General features: G+C 41.8%; 2 pseudogenes; one reads left to right on the top strand and one right to left on the bottom strand.

Annotated features, from left to right (window-relative positions):
• Positions 1-1251: 1251 nt before the first annotated feature.
• On the bottom strand, positions 1252-8047 carry LOC112406839 (butyrophilin subfamily 1 member A1-like; annotated as a pseudogene).
• A 4178-nt stretch (positions 8048-12225) lies between these two features.
• Positions 12226-20677, top strand: LOC112406854 (mediator of RNA polymerase II transcription subunit 1 pseudogene; annotated as a pseudogene).
• The last annotated feature ends 250 nt before the right edge of the window (positions 20678-20927 follow it).

Here is a 20927-nt window from a genome sequence, read left to right as displayed (position 1 = left end):
TTGTACCCATTCTGTTGTTACCCTCACATATCCTCATCCACATGTCCACTTGATTATACCTATTAATATTTTCCCCACCATTCATTTACCTCTCTCCTGCTTTTATTATTTCTCGCTTGTTATTTAAGCCCTTCCTTTATTGTCAGTAAAGTTAATATTCTGGGCTCTGGATTTATTCTTCTTGGGTTCAAATACTGACTGCCACTTAGTGGCTGTGTGTTAGGGAACTTTTGCTATGGCAGTATACCTTCCAAGAGAGGTTGTTAAAGGGACTTGTCACTTAAAGATCTGCTAGAAGTGCAGAAAAACCTAAGTGGATCTAAGTTGATCTCATCTACTGTCAGAAAGAGAGCGTTCATTTAACAGGAGGAGCTCATATTTTATATTCTTGAAAACATAAACTTTGTGATAAACACCTGGAGAAGGCTTAGCTGCATTAAAGGCAAAGGAAAAACCCTCAACAGCGGGAAGAACTTGGTCAGGAAGAAAAAAATAGGCAATGTTAATGATGACTCTTTCTTCATGAAGTCTGAGGATGTTTCTCCATTCCTATTTGATGATTTTTTTTTCTCTGAAAACATAAATTGTAACATCCATTCCTTTTTTATTCACATACAGTTCTGGACTTGCTGACCAGTAAGAACTTGTTTTTTTTTCTTTTTTTTAAAAAAAGGCTCTTCCTTCCCAGGAGGCTTGTTCTCCTCAAATGGTTTTACAGTTATTTATCAGTCTTCAACACACCTTGGCAAAGTCCAAGTTTAGAAGTTGATGGACACCAAAGTCTGAAGAAAGAACAAGCTGAGCCATTAACTTTTAAAAGACTTGAACAGATTTCTGCGTGTATCTCCAACAGTACTGCTCAACTGAGACCCTCCCCTTTAAACATCACTCCCTCTTCCATATTTGATAACAAAAATAGTAAGAAGAGAGATTTTCTCTTTAGATGTAGCTTTAAACATATTTACTTCAAAACACAGTAAGTACCAGAACTGAAGAAAGGCCCATGAATTAACTTGGAGCTTTCTCGTGACAAATCGTTGCTGCCCAGAAAGAGTATTTCCCCAAAGGGAGCACTGGAGGAAATTCCCTCAGACATTTTCTAGCTGTGCCATTTCTCTTTCTCCCTCTACCTCTCTTTGAAAGGGGTCAGATTTATACCTAGTGAGAATGACCTACTCTTCAAGAAGAAGAGCTTTCTTGGACAACATACCTATAAGAAGCTTGAGCAGAGGCAGCAGAGGTGCTGACACTTCACTTCTTATGGAGGTAATAGAGAGTTTCTTGGGGGACGCTTATATCACAACTACTTAAATGAGTTAAAGAGGTCTTTGGAGAAGAATCAGGACAATTTTCAGTGTGATCTGAAGCTGCACAGATGGTCAAAGATGCGCCAGCACCCTGAAGGCTAAAATAAGGATGAAGGGTCCCACAGAAGGTGATTCCAGTAAAAGGATAGATGTGGGACCCATCGATCATATTGTAAAAGGACACATTCCCAGCATCCCAGTCCAAGAAAACTCCTATCTTGCAGGAGTGCTGCCTCAGTGACAGAGGCTTTCTCTGGGAGGTGGGAAATATGAATTCTCCTGCCTTGTATACCACCGCCTAGAAATTCTTCTCTGGACATTCTAAAAACCACCCCTCTCTCTTTGCTGTGTCTGAGCAAACACCCAGAGCCCATCTAGTTCTAGATCCAACTTCTGCCCAATATTTACTTCTACCTCTCAGTATTGTCTCTCCACAGTAAGAAAAATCTTGCCCAGAACACTGAAGATGGCTTCAGACTCCCCTTGCTCTTGGTGTGTTGGGGCATCACCATTCTGAGAAACACTCTCTTTTGAATAAATATGTTTTCTGCTCTCAGATAAGATGAGGTTGGGAAGAGCTGTGACTGGATCCAGAGTAAAAACCACTGTAGGTATGGGGGAAAAAAAATAAAGGTCATTCCACAGTGGAGACTTGTTAGTTTTAGGGAAGATGCAAATTACTGGGAAAGGAGAATGAAGAAAAATAAGGGGGAGAGAAATGGAAGATTAGGTAAAACAATGCATGTTCTCTCCTATGTTCATTCATAGGAGACACATGATGTGTAGATCATAGAAGGCCAGGGATGGAAAGGACCTTGGGTAACCATGTGTTCCAGACAGGCTGAGACCATTTAGCCAAGAAGTCTGTCTCATCTGAAAATCTCCAGGATCATATATTTCAAGTTGTTGTTTCTCTAACCTCCTGCAAATGCTGGTTGCTCTACTGCTTGCTCTTAATAGTTAAGCCATGCCTTATTTCCAATCACAGTGTACCCACTTTCATTTAAGCTTCTTTGGTGTCATTTTTCTCTAGGCTTATGTAAAAACTAAGTCATCTACTTCTCATACACTCTTATTATATTTCTAATGGTTGAAATCCCAGGCTGTGTGGTCAGAAAGAGCTGGATTTTGATAATCACTCTGTCTTTCATGGCAGTGATGTTGAAGTTACTTTGTCTCTCTCTGTCCCACTTTAATCTCATGAAGATGTACATCATTATGGTACCTCAGTACATACAGGACTAGTGTGAAAAGTCAACGAGCTAATGTGTAGAGAACTTAGTACTACATCTTGTTCATGATGAACACTTGGTAAATTTTAGCTTCTGATGGTTGTAATAACACTAATACCTGTACTCATAATAGCAATAGTGCTAATACTAGTAGTAATTAATCTGCTTCTTGTCAAACCGAACATCTTCAATAATTAAAAGTTTTCTCATAAGAATTTGTATGTTAGAAATTATAATATATTTTAATTTTTGGAGGATTAACTTAACTGGGAAATGTGTGTGGATACAGGGATATTCAGAGTGAAGTAGCAAGCAGTAGAAATCGACTCATAATTCTGGAAAGACCCTAAGATGGTCAGGGGCCATTTTTCCACTGAGATGCAACAAGCTCTTCTGTGTATCAGACTGGGTATGTAATAGACTTCCTTCTGACTGAACTATTCTTTCAATGTTATTCACATGAATAGATCTACCATATCACTTAAGTCTCAGATTAAATATCAATTCCTTGGGGTAATTCCTTTAATCCACGATTTTTTTTTCTCATGACAGTCTTTTATTCCTTCATAAGATTCATCACAGTTTGTACATGCGCTTTTCCATGAAGTTAGAGACCAGCTCCACTCTATTTATTGGGCACTGAATAAATAGTTGTATAATTTTATGCTGATGAATGAACGGTGTAAGAACAGTAAGAAATCTGTTAACATTTCTGCATGAGATTGAAATGAAAGCCATGAAATGAAAAACCAGTTAGGTATTACTGGGAATTTATACAAATAGAGTAGTTTCTCATTTGTATAAAAGAGATTAAGTGAGACAAAATAGTAAGGGCACTCACCTGCTTTGAACTATTCCTTTCTCCAGTCTAAAAAGAAAATCATATGGGAAAATATGCTAAGGACGTTTCCTCCGAACTAGTGAGATGCTTATCCCTTTACCTCTTGTATTTTTTTGGACTCCCAGATTCAAAGTAAAATCTCCAGATGATGGCACCTATCTGAAAAATTCTCTGGAAATGTCTCATGAAATCCTGAAGTACGTGAAGCCCCAAGACAACATCAGTTACTCACCAGCATATAACCCTGCTTTTCTCCAATCTGAGATAGAACAAAGGAATTAGATTCTCTCATTCATTGGAATGCCACTTCAGGGTGTGAAATTGCAGTGACCACAAGAAATCTGAGGGTTTATGATAGTACTATATTTCTGCATTCATTATCTCAATGACAATTCTGATGTACTTGCCCTCTTTTACATCTCCTGTTTTATTTCTCACACTTTCCACATTCTACATCTATGTTAAAATATGAGGGTCTGGTTTTTCGCGGGAAGAAAGGAAAAGTAGGCTTAAATTGTGAGAGTGTATTGGAAAGCCTAAAATTCTATGTGCTGCCTTGATACCTTTGAGCTTCACAGGGCTCCAAATGCCTAATCGTGAGCTCTCCTGCTTTCACCAGGTATGCCCTCCACCCAGCAGGAAAAGCTCCCCCTCTCAGCTAATTTCCCTGTTGGCCAAAACAGCTGAACCACAGCTGGTCTTCAACCTAATGAACTTTACCTCCCTGTCAGCCTGCAAAAAATATCAAACAAGCCAATTACATACTTCCACAGAAAACAGCGCCACCTCATTCTCTTATTCCTGAAAATCCTGGCTCCTACAGACCATGTTAATTCGTTCTGCTCCCAGGTGCATTCTCCATGTGGTCCTGCATGGTGTGAGGTGTCTTTCTTCCCCAGGATGTGGGTACATGTGACTAAAAAACTGCTGTCAATCTCTTTTGTCCAGTGTTGGGTGTCATGTGTTTGAACATCTTATACTGTTTAGGGTATGGGATCCCTCCCTCACCAACAAGGTAAATAGGGGGTGACCAGAACAGAGGGGCCAATGAAATGGTTCATCCAACCATAACATCAGTATAACTCACCTTGCCGATACAATTTCTTCCTTCTGGCTGAAAGGAATAACAGCCTGTGAGAGGCCAGACACACAGCATACAGTAATGACTCTACTTCCTCTATTAGAGCAAAGAAAGTGGAAGACTTACCAAGCTCTTTCTCAAATGATTCTAAAAAGGAAAGAAAATAACAAAATGGATTTAACAGAAAGTAAATATTTTCTAGACTATGTTACTAAGCCCAGATCCTAAGTGCTACTTCCATATACCTAAAACAAAAAAATTACCTTAATTGAGAATTATTATGACCATTAAAAAAAAAACCTCTATGTTTATACCAGTGATATTTTCTCTCTCCAATGGACTTTATAATACTTTTTTTTTTCTCATGGAGGTCCTGGGCTCCATGTTTTATAGGAGGTCTTGGCGCTCTAACTCATCCTTACACATATCTCTTTGTTCCCAAAAGATGCCATCCGCATGCGGAATCATGTTAACAAACCCATGAATTCACAGATCCCCACCAAGTCTGATTCACAGTTTTACCTTTGGCTTTACTTTCTTTCTCCTTTTCCTTCTTGACTTCTGATAGTTTCTTCTTTTTCTGTCGTTCATTTTGAGCCAAATACACAACAGCACCAATGAAAGCCCCAAGTATCACCAAAGTCACAACGAATGCTACCTTCCAAGGAGAGGTCCTAGGGAAGAAAGGTTCTGACACAGGACCCCCTCCCCAAACCTGATTAAAAACATACACCAAGCAAGTCTAGCCCATCCCAGGTCATAAATATCCCCTCCTTACTCCTGTCCTGCCCCTCAAATGAGCAACACTGACCTGGGATAAAAATGGTTTCCACTTGCTCTTGTCCAAAGAAAGGGTTCTTCATGGAACAGGACACTTCTGTCTTTGACCTGTCTCTCACAAGAAGGGATGCCTCAAACTGAAACAACCCATCATTATCTTGTCTCTTGTCCTCAGCGAGAGATGGGATCTTCTCTCCCTTTGCATCTTCCCATTGTATTTCAGGCTGGGGAAACCATCCCTTGCCTGTGCACTTCAGCCTTATTCCTTCATCTTCTGGACCCACCATGAAAATATGAGTACCAGAACCCAAACCTGGAGAGGAAAGTCATTCATCTGAGACTTGGACATTTTTTGTCCTCGTGTTTCACAGCTACACCAGTGGGAGAAGATGGACAAAGCACCATTGCTCTCTGTGGATGGAAGGGGGTTCTTTTCTTTTCCCATGAGATAAATGGGTATCTGAAGTTCAAAAATTACAAGAACATTGAAGCTGATACTGGAACTTATACCAATGCCTGTCATATCTCCTCTACACAAGCATATCTGCAATTGGCCATAGAAGGATAATAGGGAAGGAACAGAGTAAAATTTGCCAATGTAGACATGTTGCCCCTCTATCTATATCTGTTCTGTATCTATATCATATGTCTATTCCATTTATTGGAGTTTCAAGGAAGACTTCTTCTGTGCTTAAATTGAGACTACATGTAGTCACTTCCTTAAACAATCTTCTTTTGTCATTTTTCCAAATTTTCTTTCTTCCACTGAGTAAAGATTATCTAAAACATGAAGGTAACAAGGTGAAGTGAGTCCATGAAAGAGTCAAGATCTTTTTACTTTTCCATTCTCACTCCTTTCTTTTCCTTCCACTACCCCTCCTCTTCTTGAACTCTGCACAGGCTAGGTCAGCTAGTAGATTCACATAACCAACACCCATATCAAAATATAACAGCACCAGAATACTAGATGAATTCACTGTCTATTCAAGAATGATGGATATTCTAACTTCTGAGACTATATATTATTTTGTCTTTTTAAAACTTGATATCACAAAGTATGGAACCACCATAAGCTCAGTTCTATTCTAGTTTCTCAGTTGTGGGAAATATATTAGGAACCTCAGCTACATCATCTTTTTTTGGCTAAAAATTATAATAGAGCTAATAATTTTTACTACCAATCCCTGATCTTCCTGGGGGAATATACTTCTGGAAAACAGAAAGCAGTCTGAAAGACAATCCATCTTCTCAGAATTGCCTGAGGGAACTGCCAATTCTCTTGAAAAAAGGAAATAAACTGCTCCTGAGAAAAATGGAACAGATCAAAGCCAAGGAAGCAAGAACAAATAAACCAAAGAGACCTTGCATTTCCTGGAAGAATATAATCATTTAAGTTCCAAGTTGACATAAGCAGATGAAACCTATATCTATGTTGAGAAAGAGGAAGGAGAAGGAATACCCATTTCTGAGCATTAGAAGTGGCTGTAAAATAGACAAAGTTTAAATGAGTGAAAGATAAGCATGGATATATAATCAAACAACTGCTTCTAAAGGTTGGACTTGTCTTTACACCAATAAGTCAAAGAACTGTTATGGGAAAGGTACTGAAAAATGCTGTCACCTGCATGAGGTTATTTCCATGACTATGAAATCTTTGACCTCTTACTGGGAGGATACTGAAGTGAGATCGCAGTAACATGGCTCAGGAGAGTTTGTCACTCTTTCCTTCAAGACATAATGGATTAGATTTTTTCCATTCAAGTTATACATAAAGAAGATGGATAAAATGAGTATATCGATATCTTGTCAGTTGGTGCTAAATGAGAAGAATTAACTTAAGGTAGGCCCAACATAGCCACAGTACGAGAAAAACATTACAACTAAAAGGAAACAATGTGTTCGTCTTGGCAGAGAATATATAGCTTTAGAAATGGAAACACCAGAGAAATAGACAGATAAATCATTATAACCACACACAGAAAATTTAGACTTACCCTGGTACCTATGAGAAGTTTATGGGAAACAATGCATTGAAAACTGGTGGAAATTTTCTACACTATTCACTACTGGTATGGAGATAAGTGAATATATACATTATGAAACAATATTTTGAGCTTTTCATTAAACTTCATGCCAAAAATACATTTCTATAGATGAAAGATCTAAACGTAAAAAGCAAAACAATAAAAAAGAGATAGAAATGAACTACAGCTACATTCAATTAACTACATAGAAAAATCTCAAACAGAATGGTGAACAACAACAAAAAAAGCCAGACATAAAAGAGCCTATGAATGTGAAATTAAAAAACAATAAAACTAACCAGCACCTCAATCTACTCTGTCAAACCCTCACAGTCACTTCCTCCAAACAGTGGATTTGGTTCTGGACCACTAACACTCCCTGTTAAGCCTCTGTCCATCATGGTACCCAGATGGAATTCTGGTCTCTTAGAGTAATGGTACTTTTTGCTAATCATGGTGCCTTTCTTCAAAATATGTGAGGGGAAATGTAGAGGGAAATAAATGATCAATTTTTATGGTAGATATTTATGGAAATAGTTTAATTTTAAAGTACAGCACAATAAATGTATAAATACATGAAGAGGATTTGGGGTTAAATCCACTGTCTAAGATGTTGACTAGCTCTAAGGATAACTGCTTTTTTGCTTCTGTCCTGTTCACCATCCTCCTCCCCCAAATCAAGTACAGAACACTTAGATTTCCCTTAGAGTGATATGTATTCTCAGATATTACTCACTTATCACCTTTAGCTCCAAAACGGCTTCTTCAAAATCACTTCCTTTTTTTTTTTTTTTTTCATCTTTTTTGTGGTATAATTGCTTTACAATGGTGTGTTAGTTTCTGATTTATAACAAAGTTTGTTTTTTCTTTTGCCCTACCCAGGTACGTGGGGAGTTTCTTGCCTTTTGGGAGCTCTGAGGTCTTCTGCCAGCCTTCAGTAGGTGTTCTGTAGGAGTTGTTCCACACGTAGATGTATTTCTGGTGTATCCGTGAGGAGGAAGGCGATCTCCACGTCTTACTCTTCCGCCATCTTCCCGCCGACTCTACCTTAAATGTAAACGGATTAAATGCCTCAATCAAAAGACACAGACTGGCTGAATGGATGCAAAAACAAGACACACATATATGCTGTCTACAAGAGACCCACTTCAGAATTAGGGACATATACAGACTGAAAGTGAAAGGATGGAAAAAGATATTCCATGCAAATGGAAGTCAAAAAAAGGCTGGAGTAGCAATACTCATATCAGACAAAATACACCTTAAAATAAAGACTGTTACAAGGACATGGAAAGACACTACATAATGATCAAGGGATCAATCCAAGAAGAAGATAGAACAATTGTAAATATCTATGCACCCAATATAGGAGCTACTCAATACATAAGGCAAATGCCAACTGCCATAAAAGGGGAAATCAACAGTAACACAATAAGAGTAGGCGACTTTAACACCCCACTTAACACAAATGGACAGATCACCCAAACAGAAAATAAATAAAAAATTTAAATAAAATAAATAAACAATTTAAATAAAATAAATAAACAACTTAAATAAAATACATAAACAAACTTTAAATGACACATTAGACCAGGTGGACTTAATTGATATTTATAGGACATTCCATCCAAAAACAACAGAATACACTTTCTTCTCATGTGCACACAGAACATTCTCCAGGATAAATCACATCTTGGGCCGCAAATCAAGCCTCAGTATTTTAAGAAAATCAAAATCATATCAAGCATCTTTTCTGACCACAACGCTATGAGACTAGATATCAATTACAGGAAAAAAAAACTGTAAAAAATACAAACACATGGATACGAAACAATACACTATTAAACAACCAAGAGATCACTGAAGAAATCAAAGAGGAAATAAAAATTACCTAGAGAGAAATGACAATGAGAACACAATGATCTAAAATCTATGGGATGCAGCAAAAGCAGTTGTAAGAGGGAAGTTTATAGCTATAAAAGCCTACCTCAAGAAACAAGAAAAACCTCAAATAAACAATCTAAACTTACACCTAAAGGAACTAGAGAAAGAAGAATAAACAAAAACCAAAGTTAGTAGAAAGAAGGAAATCATAAAGATTAGAGCAGAAATAAATGAAATAGAGTCAAAGAAAACAATAACAAAGATAAATAAAACTAAAAGTTGGTTCTTTGAGAAGATAAACAAAATTGATAAACCTTTAGCCAGCCTCATCAAGAAAAAGAGGGAGAGGTCTCAAATCAATAAAATTAGAAATGAAAAAGGAGATGTTACAATGGACATCACAGAAATACAAAGCATCCTAAGAGAACAGTACAAGTAACTCTATGCCAATAAAATGGAAACCTGGAAGAAACAGAAAAATTCTTAGAAAGGTATAACCTTCCAAGACTGAACCAGAAAGAAATAGAAAATATGAACAGATCAATTACAAGTAATGAAATTGAAACTGTGATTAAAAATCTTACAACAAACAAAAGTGCAGGACCATGTGGCCTCACAGGTGAATTCTATCAAACATTTAGAGAAGAGCTAACACCCATTCTTCTCAAACTCTTCCAAAAAATTGCAGAGGAAGGAACACGTCCAAACTCATTCTAGGAGGCCACCATCATGCTGATACCAAAACCAAAGATATTGCAAAAAAAAAAAAAAAGAAAATTACAGACCAATATCACGGATGAACATAGAAGCAAAAATCCTCAACAAAATGCTAGCAAACAAAATCCAATAGCACATTAAAAATATTATACACCATGATCAAGTGGGATTTATCCCAGGGATGCAAGGATACTTTAACATATGGAAATCAACCAATGTGATACACCGTATTAACAAACTGAAGAATAAAAATCATATGATCAATAGATGCAGAAAAATGCATCTCAATAGATGCAGAAAAAGCTTTTGACAAAATTCAACACCCATTTATGATTAAAAAAAACTCTCTTGAAAGTGGGCATAGATGGAACCTGCCTCAACATAATAAAGATCATATACGACAAACTCACAGCCAACATCATTCTCAGTGGTGAAAAATAGAAAGCATTTCCTCTAAGATCAGGAGCAAGACAATGATGTCCACTGTCGCCACTATTATTCAACATAGTTTTGGAAGTTTTAGCCAGGACAATCAGAGAAGAAAAAGAAATTAATGGAATACAAATTGGGAAAGAAGAAGTAAAACTGTCACTATTTGCAGATAACATGATACTATACATAGACAATCCTAAAGATGCCATCAGCAAACTTCTAGAGCTAATCAATGAATTTGGTAAAGTTACAGGATATAAAATTAATGCACAGAAATCTCTTGCATTCCTATACACTAACAATGAAATGTCAGAAAGAGAAATTAAGGAAACAATCCCATTCACCATTGCAACAAAAAGAATAAAATAACTAGCAATAAACCTACCTAAGGAGGAAAAAGACCTGTACTCAGAAAACTCTTAAGTCACTGATGAAAGAAATCAAAGATTATACAAACAGATGGAGAGATATACCATGTTCGTGGATTGGAAGAATCAATATTTTGAAAATGACTCTTCTATGCAAAGTAATATACAGATTTAATGCCATCCTTATCAAATTACCAATGGCATTTTTTTACAGAACAAGACCAAAAGAATCTTGAAATTTGTATGGAGACACAAAAGACCCCGAATAGCCAAAGCAATCTTGAGGGGAAAAAAAGGATCTGGAGAAATCAGACTCCATGACTTCAGACTATACTACAAAGTTACAGTAATCAAGACAATATGGTACTGGCACAAAACAGAAATATAGATAAATGGAACAGGATAGAAATCCCAGCGATAAGCCCATGTACATATGGTCACCTTATCTTCTATAAAGGAGGCAAGAATATAACATGGAGAAAAGACAGCCTCTTCAATAAGTGGTGTTGGGAAAACTGGACAGCTACATGTAAAAGAATGAAATTAGAACACTCCCTAACACCACATACAAAAATAAACTCAAAATGGATTAAAGAACTAAATGTAAGACAGACACTATAAAACTCTTAGAGGAAAACATAGGAAGAATATTCTTTGACATAAATCACAGAAGATCTTTTTTGACCCACCTCCTAGAGAAATAGAAATAAAAACAAAAATTAAAAAATGGGACCTAATGAAACTTAAAAGCTTTTGCACAGCAAAAGAAACTATAAACAAGACAAAAAGATAACCCTCAGAATGGCAGAAAGTATTTGCAAAGGAATCAATGGACAAAGGATTAACCTCCAAAATATATAAACAGCTCATGCAGCTCAATATTAAAAAAAAGAAACCCAATCCAAAAATGGGCATTAGACCTAAATAGACATTTCTCCAAAGACATACAGATGGCCAAGAGGCACATGTAAAGCTGCACAACATCAATAAGTATTAGAGAAATGCAAATCAAAACTACAATGTGGTATCACCTCACACCTGTTAAAATGATCATCATCAGAAAATCTACAAAAAACAATGTTGGTGAGGGTGTGAAGAAAAGAGAACCCTCTTGCACTGTTGGTGGGAATGTAAATTGATACAGCCACTATGGAGAACAGTATGAAGTTTCCTTAAAAAACTAAAAATAGAATTACCATATGACCCAGCAATCTCACTACTGGGTGTATACTCAGAGAAACCATAATTCAAAAAGACACATGCACTCCAATGTTCTTTGAAGCACTATTTACAATAGTCAGGTCACGGAAGCAACCTAAATGTCCATCAACAGACAAATGGATAAAGAAGATGTGGTGCAGGTTCTGTTGGGGAAGACAGCGGCAGCCAAGAGCACCCTTCTCTTCTTGTCCCCAGGGACTTCTGACTGAGCCTTCCTGGGAAGAGTGGGGACTGCAGGCACCCTGCATCCCAGGAGCCCTAACCAACTTGGTTCCTCAATTAGTGGTGGGGAAAGACATATCCTCTTGTGTAGGACTCAGGCTCTCCCTGCCGTCAGGATGAGGGCTCAGGGGGAAACCGAGGAGTCCAAAAATGTGGGTAAGATGAGTTCTCTCTTGGAACGGCTCCATGCAAAATTTAACCAAAGTAGAACTTGGAGTGAAACCATTAAGCTTGTGCGTCAATTCATGTAACATCTTTACCAGCAATGACTGACTGGAGTCTATAGCAAGCCAGAATGGACTGGGCTGTCATCTCAGTGCCAGTGACATTGAATGTTACATCACATCAGATATGTTCTATGTGGAAGTGCAGTTAGATCCTGCAGGACAGTTTTGTGATGTAAAAGTGGCTCACAATGGAGAGAATCCTGTGAGCTGTCCAGAGCTTGTACAGCAGCTAAGGGGAAAAATTTTTGATGAATTTTCTAAGCACCTTAAGGGTCTTGTTAATCTTTATAACCTTCCAGGGGACAACAAACTGAAGACTAAAATGTACTTGGCTCTCCAATCCTTAGAACAAGATCTATTTTAAATGGCAGTTATGTATTGGAAAGTAACGAATGCTGGTCCCTTGGATAAGATTCTTCATGGAAGTGTTGGCTATCTCACTCCAAGAAGTGGGGGTCATTTAATTAACTTAAAGTATTATGCCTCTCCTTCTGACATGCTGGATGATAAGACTACATCCTCTATCGTTTTGCACAAGAATAATGTTCCTTGATCTTTGGGCATGAATGCATCAGTGACAATTGAAGGAACATCTATTATGTATAAACTCCCAACTGCACCATTAATTATGGGGTCACACCCAGTTGACAACAAATGGACTCCCTCCTTCTCCTCAATCACGAGTACCAAGAGTGTGGATCTTTCTTCCTGTTTCTTCTTGAAATTTCCCCAGCCAATCCCAGTATCTAGAGCATTTGTTCAGAAACTTCAGAACTGCACAGGAATTCCATTGTTTGAAACCCAGGCAACTTATGTACCCATCTATGAACCGATCACTCACTTTGAGATGTCAAAGGACCCTGACCTTGTACCTTTGAATCACAACATGTGATTTTATGCTGCTGTTCCAGGTCAGCCACACTGCTATTTCCTCAACAAGGATGTTCCACTTCCAGAAGGTAGAAATCTACCAGGAACCTTGTTAGCAAAATCACCTTTCAGCACACTGGCTGGGTTCCCCTTATCCTGAATCTGATCAGACACCAAGGGGCTTAATACACCCTAATTGGAAGCTGTGTCAAAAGAACTATTCTGAAAGAAGATTCTCCTGGGCTCCTCCAATTAGAAGTGTGTCCGCTCTCAGAGTCCCATTTCAGCATATCTTTTCAGCACCCTGTGAATGACTCCCTGGTGTCTGTGGTAATGGATGTACAGGACTCAACACATGTGAGCTGTAAACTCTACAAGGGACTGTCAGATGCACTCATCTTCACAGATGACTTCATTGCCAAAGTTGTTCAAATATGTATGTCCATCCCTGTGACAATGAGGGCTATTCGGAGGAAAGCTGAAACCATTCAGACCAACACCCAGCACTGTCCCTCATTGCAGAGACAGTTGAAGACATGGTGAAAAAGAACCTGCCCCTGGCTAGCAGCCCAGGGTATGGCATGACCATAGGCAACAACCCAATGAGTGGTACCACTACACCAACCAACACATTTCTGGGGGTCCATATTACCTTGTTTAATATGAGCATGAGCATCAAAGATAGGCACGAGTCTGTGGGCCATGGGGAGGACTTCAGCAAGGTGTCTCAGAACCAAGTTCTTACCAGTTTGTTGCAAATAACAGGGAACAGGGTGTCTACCATTGGCTCAAGTCTGACCCTCCTCATCACATGCCGCCACCTGTCTCTTCGAAGGCTGGAAACACCAAGAACCACCTGAAGCTCATGAATCTTCTTAAAGATATTCCTGCCCAGGATTTCTCAACCCTTTATGGAAGCAGCCCTTTAGAAAGGCAGAATTCTTCTTCTGGCACACCCTGGATGGAAATGTGCTTGAGAAGCAACCAGAGGAAGAAGAAGAAGACATAAAGATTATCCCCTGACAAACCCAAGCACTGGACTGAAGATGACTTTCAGAGGGAGCTATTTTCAATGGATGTTGACTCACAGACCCTATCTTTGATGTCAGCATGACAGCTGACACACTGGATATGCCACACATCATTCCAGCTCCAAGTCAGTGTAGCAATCTCCCAACAAATTACCGACAACAAGTAATTCATCCCCAACCTAGTATTCAAAGGAAAGGGTTAGGGTTAGGGTTAGGGTTAGGGTTAGGGAATGGTGTATGATTTAGGGTACAGGTTAGGGTATGAAAACAGGTTAGGGTTAGGTTACGTGTTAGGGTATGGGTTAGTGTTAGTGTATGGGTTAGGATTAGGGTAAACGTTAGGGTAAGGGTTAGGGTTAGGGTTAAGTATAGGGTTAGGGAACAGTTATGGTTTTGGGTACAGGTTAGGGTATGACACAAGTTAGAGTTAGGGTACGTGTTAGGGTATGGGTTAGAGTTAGTGTACACGTTAGGATTGGGGTATGGGTTAGGGTAAGGTTTAGGGTTAGTGTTAGGTTTAGGGTTAAGGTAGGGTTAGGGTTAAGGAAAGGGTATGGTTTATGGTACAGGTTAGGGTACGACAACAGGTTGGGTTTAGGGTACATGTTAGGCTATGGGTTAGTGTTAGGCTTAGGATTAGGGTACGGATTGTGTAAAGGTTAGGGTTAGGATTAGGGTTAGGGTTAGGGTTAGGGTCAGGGAACGGGTATGGTTTAGGGTTAGTACAAAGGTTAGGATTAGGGTATGCATTAGGTTAAGGTTTAGGGTTAAGCTTAGGGTTAGGGTTAGGCTTAGGGAATGGGTACTGTTTAGGGTACAGGTTAGGTACGACAAGGGGATAGGGTAAGGGTACATGATAGGGTATGGGTTAGTGTTTGTGTACAGGTTAGGATTAGGGTACAAGTTAGGGTAAGGTTTAGGGTTAGTGTTAGGTTTAGCATTAAGGTTAGGGTTAGGGTTAGTGTTAAGGTTAGGGTTAGGGTTAAGGAACGGGTATGGTTTAGGGTATGCCAAAGGGTTAGGGTTGTGGTACATGTTAGGGGACAGTTTAGTGTTAATGAAAGGGTTAGGATTAGGGTGTGCATTAGGGTAAGCATCAGGGTTAGGGTTAGGGTTAGGGAATGGGTACGGTTTAGGATAGAGGTGGGGTACAGCAACGCGTGAGTGTAAGAGTACTTGTTAGGGTATGGGTTAGTGTTAGTGTATGGGTTAGGATTAGGGAATGGTTTAGGGTAAGGTTAAGGTTAGGGTTAGGGTTAGGATTAGGGGATGGGTACGGTTTACGGTACAGTTTAGGATACGACAACAGATTAGGGTTAGGGTACGTGTTAGGGTATGGGTTAGTGTTAGTATACAGGGTAGGATTAGGGTACAGGATAGGTTAAGGATAAGGGTTAGGGTTAGGGTTAAGGTTAGGGTTAGGGAACTGGTATGGTTTAGGGTAGAGGTTAGGGTATGACAAATGTTTAGGGTTAGGGTATGTGTTAGGGTACAGTTTAGTGTTAGTGTATGGGTTAGGGTAAGATTTAGGGTTAGAGTTATTGTTAGGGTTAGTGTTGGGGAATGGGTACAATTTAGGGTACAGGGTAGGGTATGACAATGGGTTAGGATTTGGGTAAGTGTTAGGGTATGGTTGAGTGTTAGTGTATGGGTTAGGATTAGGGTACTGGTTAGTGTAAGAGTTAGAGTTATGGTTAGGGTTAGGGTCTGGTATGGTTTAGGTTACAGTTTAGGGTATGAGAAGGGTTTAGTTTTAGCATACGTGTTAGAGAATGGGTTAGTGATAGTCTACGGGATAGGATTAGGGTACGGGTTAGGGTAAGGTCTAGGGTTAGTGTTAGGGTTAATGTTAAGGTTAGGGTTAGGGTTAGTGTTCGGGAACGGGTATGGTTTAGGGTAAATGTTAGGGTACAACAAGGGTTTAGGGTTAGTGTACGAGTTAGTGCACGGGTTAGGATTAGGGTACGGGTTAGGTTAAGGTTTAGGGTTAGTGCTAGGGTTAGGGTTAGGGAATGGGTACGGTTTAGTGTTAGTGTTAGTGTTAGGGTTAGGGTTAAGGAACGGGTATGGTACAGGTTAGGGTACAACAATGGTTTCAGGTTAGCGTATGTGTTAGGGTATGTGTTAGTGTTAGTGTACAGGTTAGGATTAGGGTATGGGTTAGGATAAGGCTTCGGGTAAGGGTTAGGTTTAGGCTTAGGGTTAGGGTTAGGGTTAGAATTAGGGTTAGGGTTAGGGAACAGGTGAATTGCAGTGCCCCTGTGCTCCATATAAAGTGATGGAAATATCCAATGAAAGTGTTAGAAACATCTTATTTTACCCGAGCCTTGTACACTGCTATATATTAATTACAGTGCGGCTCACATACCTGTTCATTGAAGTTACAATGTTCTCAATTTCTGTTACTGATCCTCTAGAGTGGGCCCCAACAAGGCTCCCCTTGCCCAGTGTCATTGGAGCCAACAGATCGAGACTGAGTTTGGTTCAGAAGCAAGCGAAAATTTATATTTTGATCAGAGAATGGAGAGATGAGAGCGTGCGCTCCCACGCGTGCTGTGGGCTGGGCTGCTGTTTAGGGATCCCAGCAGCGTCAGCGGGAGGGAGGGGGCGGAGCTCTCGAGGGCCGGTTGGCTGCAGCTAAGGCTGTAGGTCGCAGAGTGTGCATGGAGCCCCGGGAGCTGAAGTGTCGACCCAGCCATTCTGCACTAGGAAATCGGGTCTGAAGTGCCGGGTGTGGGACCTCTGCCTGTGGAACCTTAGGAGCACGTGAAATTAGACAAAGCACAAAGGATGGGTTAGTGCTAGGGTTAGGGTTAGGGAATGGGTACGGTTTAGTGTTAGTGTTAGTGTTAGGGTTAGGGTTAAGGAACGGGTATGGTACAGGTTAGGGTACAACAATGGTTTCAGGTTAGCGTATGTGTTAGGGTATGTGTTAGTGTTAGTGTACAGGTTAGGATTAGGGTATGGGTTAGGATAAGGCTTCGGGTAAGGGTTAGGTTTAGGCTTAGGGTTAGGGTTAGGGTTAGAATTAGGGTTAGGGTTAGGGAACAGGTGAATTGCAGTGCCCCTGTGCTCCATATAAAGTGATGGAAATATCCAATGAAAGTGTTAGAAACATCTTATTTTACCCGAGCCTTGTACACTGCTATATATTAATTACAGTGCGGCTCACATACCTGTTCATTGAAGTTACAATGTTCTCAATTTCTGTTACTGATCCTCTAGAGTGGGCCCCAACAAGGCTCCCCTTGCCCAGTGTCATTGGAGCCAACAGATCGAGACTGAGTTTGGTTCAGAAGCAAGCGAAAATTTATATTTTGATCAGAGAATGGAGAGATGAGAGCGTGCGCTCCCACGCGTGCTGTGGGCTGGGCTGCTGTTTAGGGATCCCAGCAGCGTCAGCGGGAGGGAGGGGGCGGAGCTCTCGAGGGCCGGTTGGCTGCAGCTAAGGCTGTAGGTCGCAGAGTGTGCATGGAGCCCCGGGAGCTGAAGTGTCGACCCAGCCATTCTGCACTAGGAAATCGGGTCTGAAGTGCCGGGTGTGGGACCTCTGCCTGTGGAACCTTAGGAGCACGTGAAATTAGACAAAGCACAAAGGAAAAAAAGGTTAGACTTTAGTTTATTGCCCAGATTCTATTTTTATCTCCCAGGAATTTTTCATGGGCTTTGGCGGTGACAAGCCCCTCCTCTGCCTTTTGTCCCATTCCTCATTCTTGGGGCGCTGTGGGTGCAGACCCCTCTTCTGTAACTGCTTCGTGCTGAGTTGGGAGTCCTCATACTCGTGGGGAGGGGCAGAACTTCTCCCCAGCAGCCTCCAGGTGAGGTTGATTGTCCCCAGGCCTCCTGCCTCACTGCTCGTCTGCCTGAGTGCCAGCATTGGAAGTGTTATAGATTCTAATGACCTTTAAGGGTGCAGGAAATAGATGCGCAAAGACGCTGTGGGGGCCGGTTTTACCCCACCCCACATTTGTTCGGCCACCTTAGGCTGACGGTTTCTGCCAGCCTAGATGCTCTGACCAGTAGTCTGTGCTTTCATCAATTAGGTCCCTGAATTAACGTACAAACAGCACCAGATGTCAGAGCCCTGCCCACTCAACTCCCAGACAGTCCAGGGCCGGTGGTGATCCATGACCATGACGGCCACTGAATCAATGGTCTTTTGAAGTAACCAGGAGTCCAGCTGGTCTCATTGACTGCCGTCACTGCGATGTCTGTAGGATTTTCTATGGTGACAGCGTGATATACGGTTCCTCCACCAAGCTTATTAGCTCCCCTCTGGGTGCAGTAACTCCTGCAAGCAGTAGTCTGCTCTTTTGGGGCACACTCTTGTTTTCTGAGAGAAACTCCAGGTCAAGTGATGGACACACGAGTCGTCATGGGGGCCTGTTGCCCCCGGTTGTCTCTCTGGAGGTTGGAGCTGGTGGGCCTCCTCACTCGAGGTCAGTGTGCCCATCGAGTGACCCCTGCAACTTCAGGGCATGGTGGGTGGTTAGGATCACCACATCGGGTCCTTTTCCTTTAGGAGGGAGTTGGCCTTGTGGACTGCTGATTTCCAGGTTTTTAGATACCCCCAGACCCTGGCCGGATGGGGCAGTAGGCCAAGCCCTTGGTGACTGTAGTTTATCCTACCTGGAGGGCATTCTTGCGTTGTTCCATTTCAAGTGGTCCCAGTTTTTGCACTAATACTCCAAGGGTGATTCACCTTCTATGCGGATGTAAAGGTCAAAGGGCTTAGCTAAATTAGGGAGTTGCAGGGCAAGGGTCTGAATTGACTGCTCTTTGCGTTCTTGACAGGCTGCTTCTGGATTCTATTCAAAAGGATCATCATCTTTTCCTTTCAGTGTTTCATATAGAGGCCCAGCTATTAGACTGTAGTTAGGGATCCAGATGCAGCAAACCCTGGCCTCCCCAGTAACCCCTACGTTGTCTTCTAGTTTTAGAAGGGGTAAGGCTGCAAATGGCTTCTTCCCTTTCCTGGGATGAGCTTCTCCGACCTTTTGTGAGAATGAAGCCCAGGCAGGTCACCTTAGTCTGTGATATTTGAGCCTTTTTCTTCGACACCTTCTATCCTTTATTGGCTAGGTAGTTCAGAGGCCTCCTTAGTAGGGCTGGCAATCAGAATGTCGTCTGCATATTGAAGGAGAGTTCCCTTTTGCAGAGGTAGAACTTTTAGGTGTTTAGCTAATGTTTCCCCAAAGATGCTGTGGGAATTTTTGAACCCTTGGGGCAGGACGGCCCATCATATTGTTTTTGTTGTATGTTGAGTCCTGCCACTCACAAGCCAAAATTTCTTGTGATTCTGAGACTAATGGAATACAGAAGGCATCATTGAAGTCTAATACAGAATACCATGTCCTGCTGGATGGTAGAATGACCAGCAGGGTGTAGGAATTAGGAACTACTGGATGTATATCCTCAGTGGCTTCACTGACTGTCCTGACATCCTTTACCAGGTCCCTAGCAGCCCACGGGGCTCTCGTGGTCAGGCCAATCCCAGGATATGGAGCTCATCTTGGCAGGTCCCCAGCAGCCAACAGGGCTCTCATGGTCACGCCCCTCCAAGGATATGAAGCTCACCTGGGCAGGTTGTCCGTAGCCCACGGGGCTCTCGTGGTCAGGCCTCTCCCAGGGTATGGAGCTCACCTGTGCAGCTACCCAGCAGCCCATGAGGCTCTCGTGGTCAGACCCTTCGCATGATACAGAGCTCCCCTGGGAAGGTACCCCAGCAGGGCTGAGCACACAGGAACCGTGCACATAGCCCTGATTACAGAGCAACCCCAGCTCACCTTTCGGTCAGAGCTGACACAGAACACCTCAGAGCAGGACTTGAACTAACAAACAGCAGCTCCAACAGGTCTGTGACCCTGGGCATCACTCTGTGCGGCCTCCCTCTGCCTGGCCTTCCAGAGACTTCCAATTCAGCTGGGGCACAGGGCCTCTGTCTCCACCCACCACCCCTCCTCTCCCTGATTCCTGGGTTTCTCTCATTAGGAGAGGGTCTTCTTGAAGTTGTCTCCCACTCATGGGCCAGATAAAATGATTACAAGACAAGGCAGAGCTGCAGCCCCTTGTCTATCCTGACTCTTAGGAGCCACACCTGTTCCTTGGACCTGGCCGGTTCAGCAAGTTCCATTTTCTGCAACTGTGAGCCCCTGAGGGGTGAGGATTGGCTGAACTGGGCAGCCTGACCATGTGGGCCAGCCCTCCCCAGGTGTGCCTGGGTTGAGGTCAATATAAACACTGTTCCAGGCAGCAAGAACCCCTGCAGCTGTGCCTGACGCCATATTCTCTTTCCCGTCAGCAGTGTTGGGGCCGGGCTGGTGCGTGGGAGTGAGGGGCTACGGCTTTTTGGGTGGCCTGGTGTGAGTGGGGCTCTGCTGGACTTTCTGCAGGAGTTGCCAAGTTGCCACTTGCTAAAGAAGAGGATGTGTCACCCGTAACTGCCACTGGAATTTCTCCCTGGGCAGAGGTGAGGAAGGAAAAAAGCAGTGGGGGCCGGGACAGGACGGGTATCTCAGGCAGGGAAATGGAAAGCTTCCAGAAGAGCACCCGGGGCCACGACAATAATGGCTGGCCTGCAGGCACCAAGTTGGCTGGCGTGCTGTCGCTGGTGTGGCTCCACGGCCCTTCCTCTAGGCTTTCAAGTCCTTGTACATATTCAGGTGTTTTACCTGGGAAGGGTGGGAACAG

The sequence above is a fragment of the Neophocaena asiaeorientalis genome, unplaced genomic scaffold (assembly GCF_003031525.2).
Source record: "Neophocaena asiaeorientalis asiaeorientalis breed wild unplaced genomic scaffold, Neophocaena_asiaeorientalis_V1.1 scaffold962, whole genome shotgun sequence".
In the NCBI taxonomy this organism is placed as follows: Eukaryota; Metazoa; Chordata; class Mammalia; order Artiodactyla; family Phocoenidae; genus Neophocaena; species Neophocaena asiaeorientalis.
This window is presented reverse-complemented; position numbering and strand designations above follow the sequence as displayed.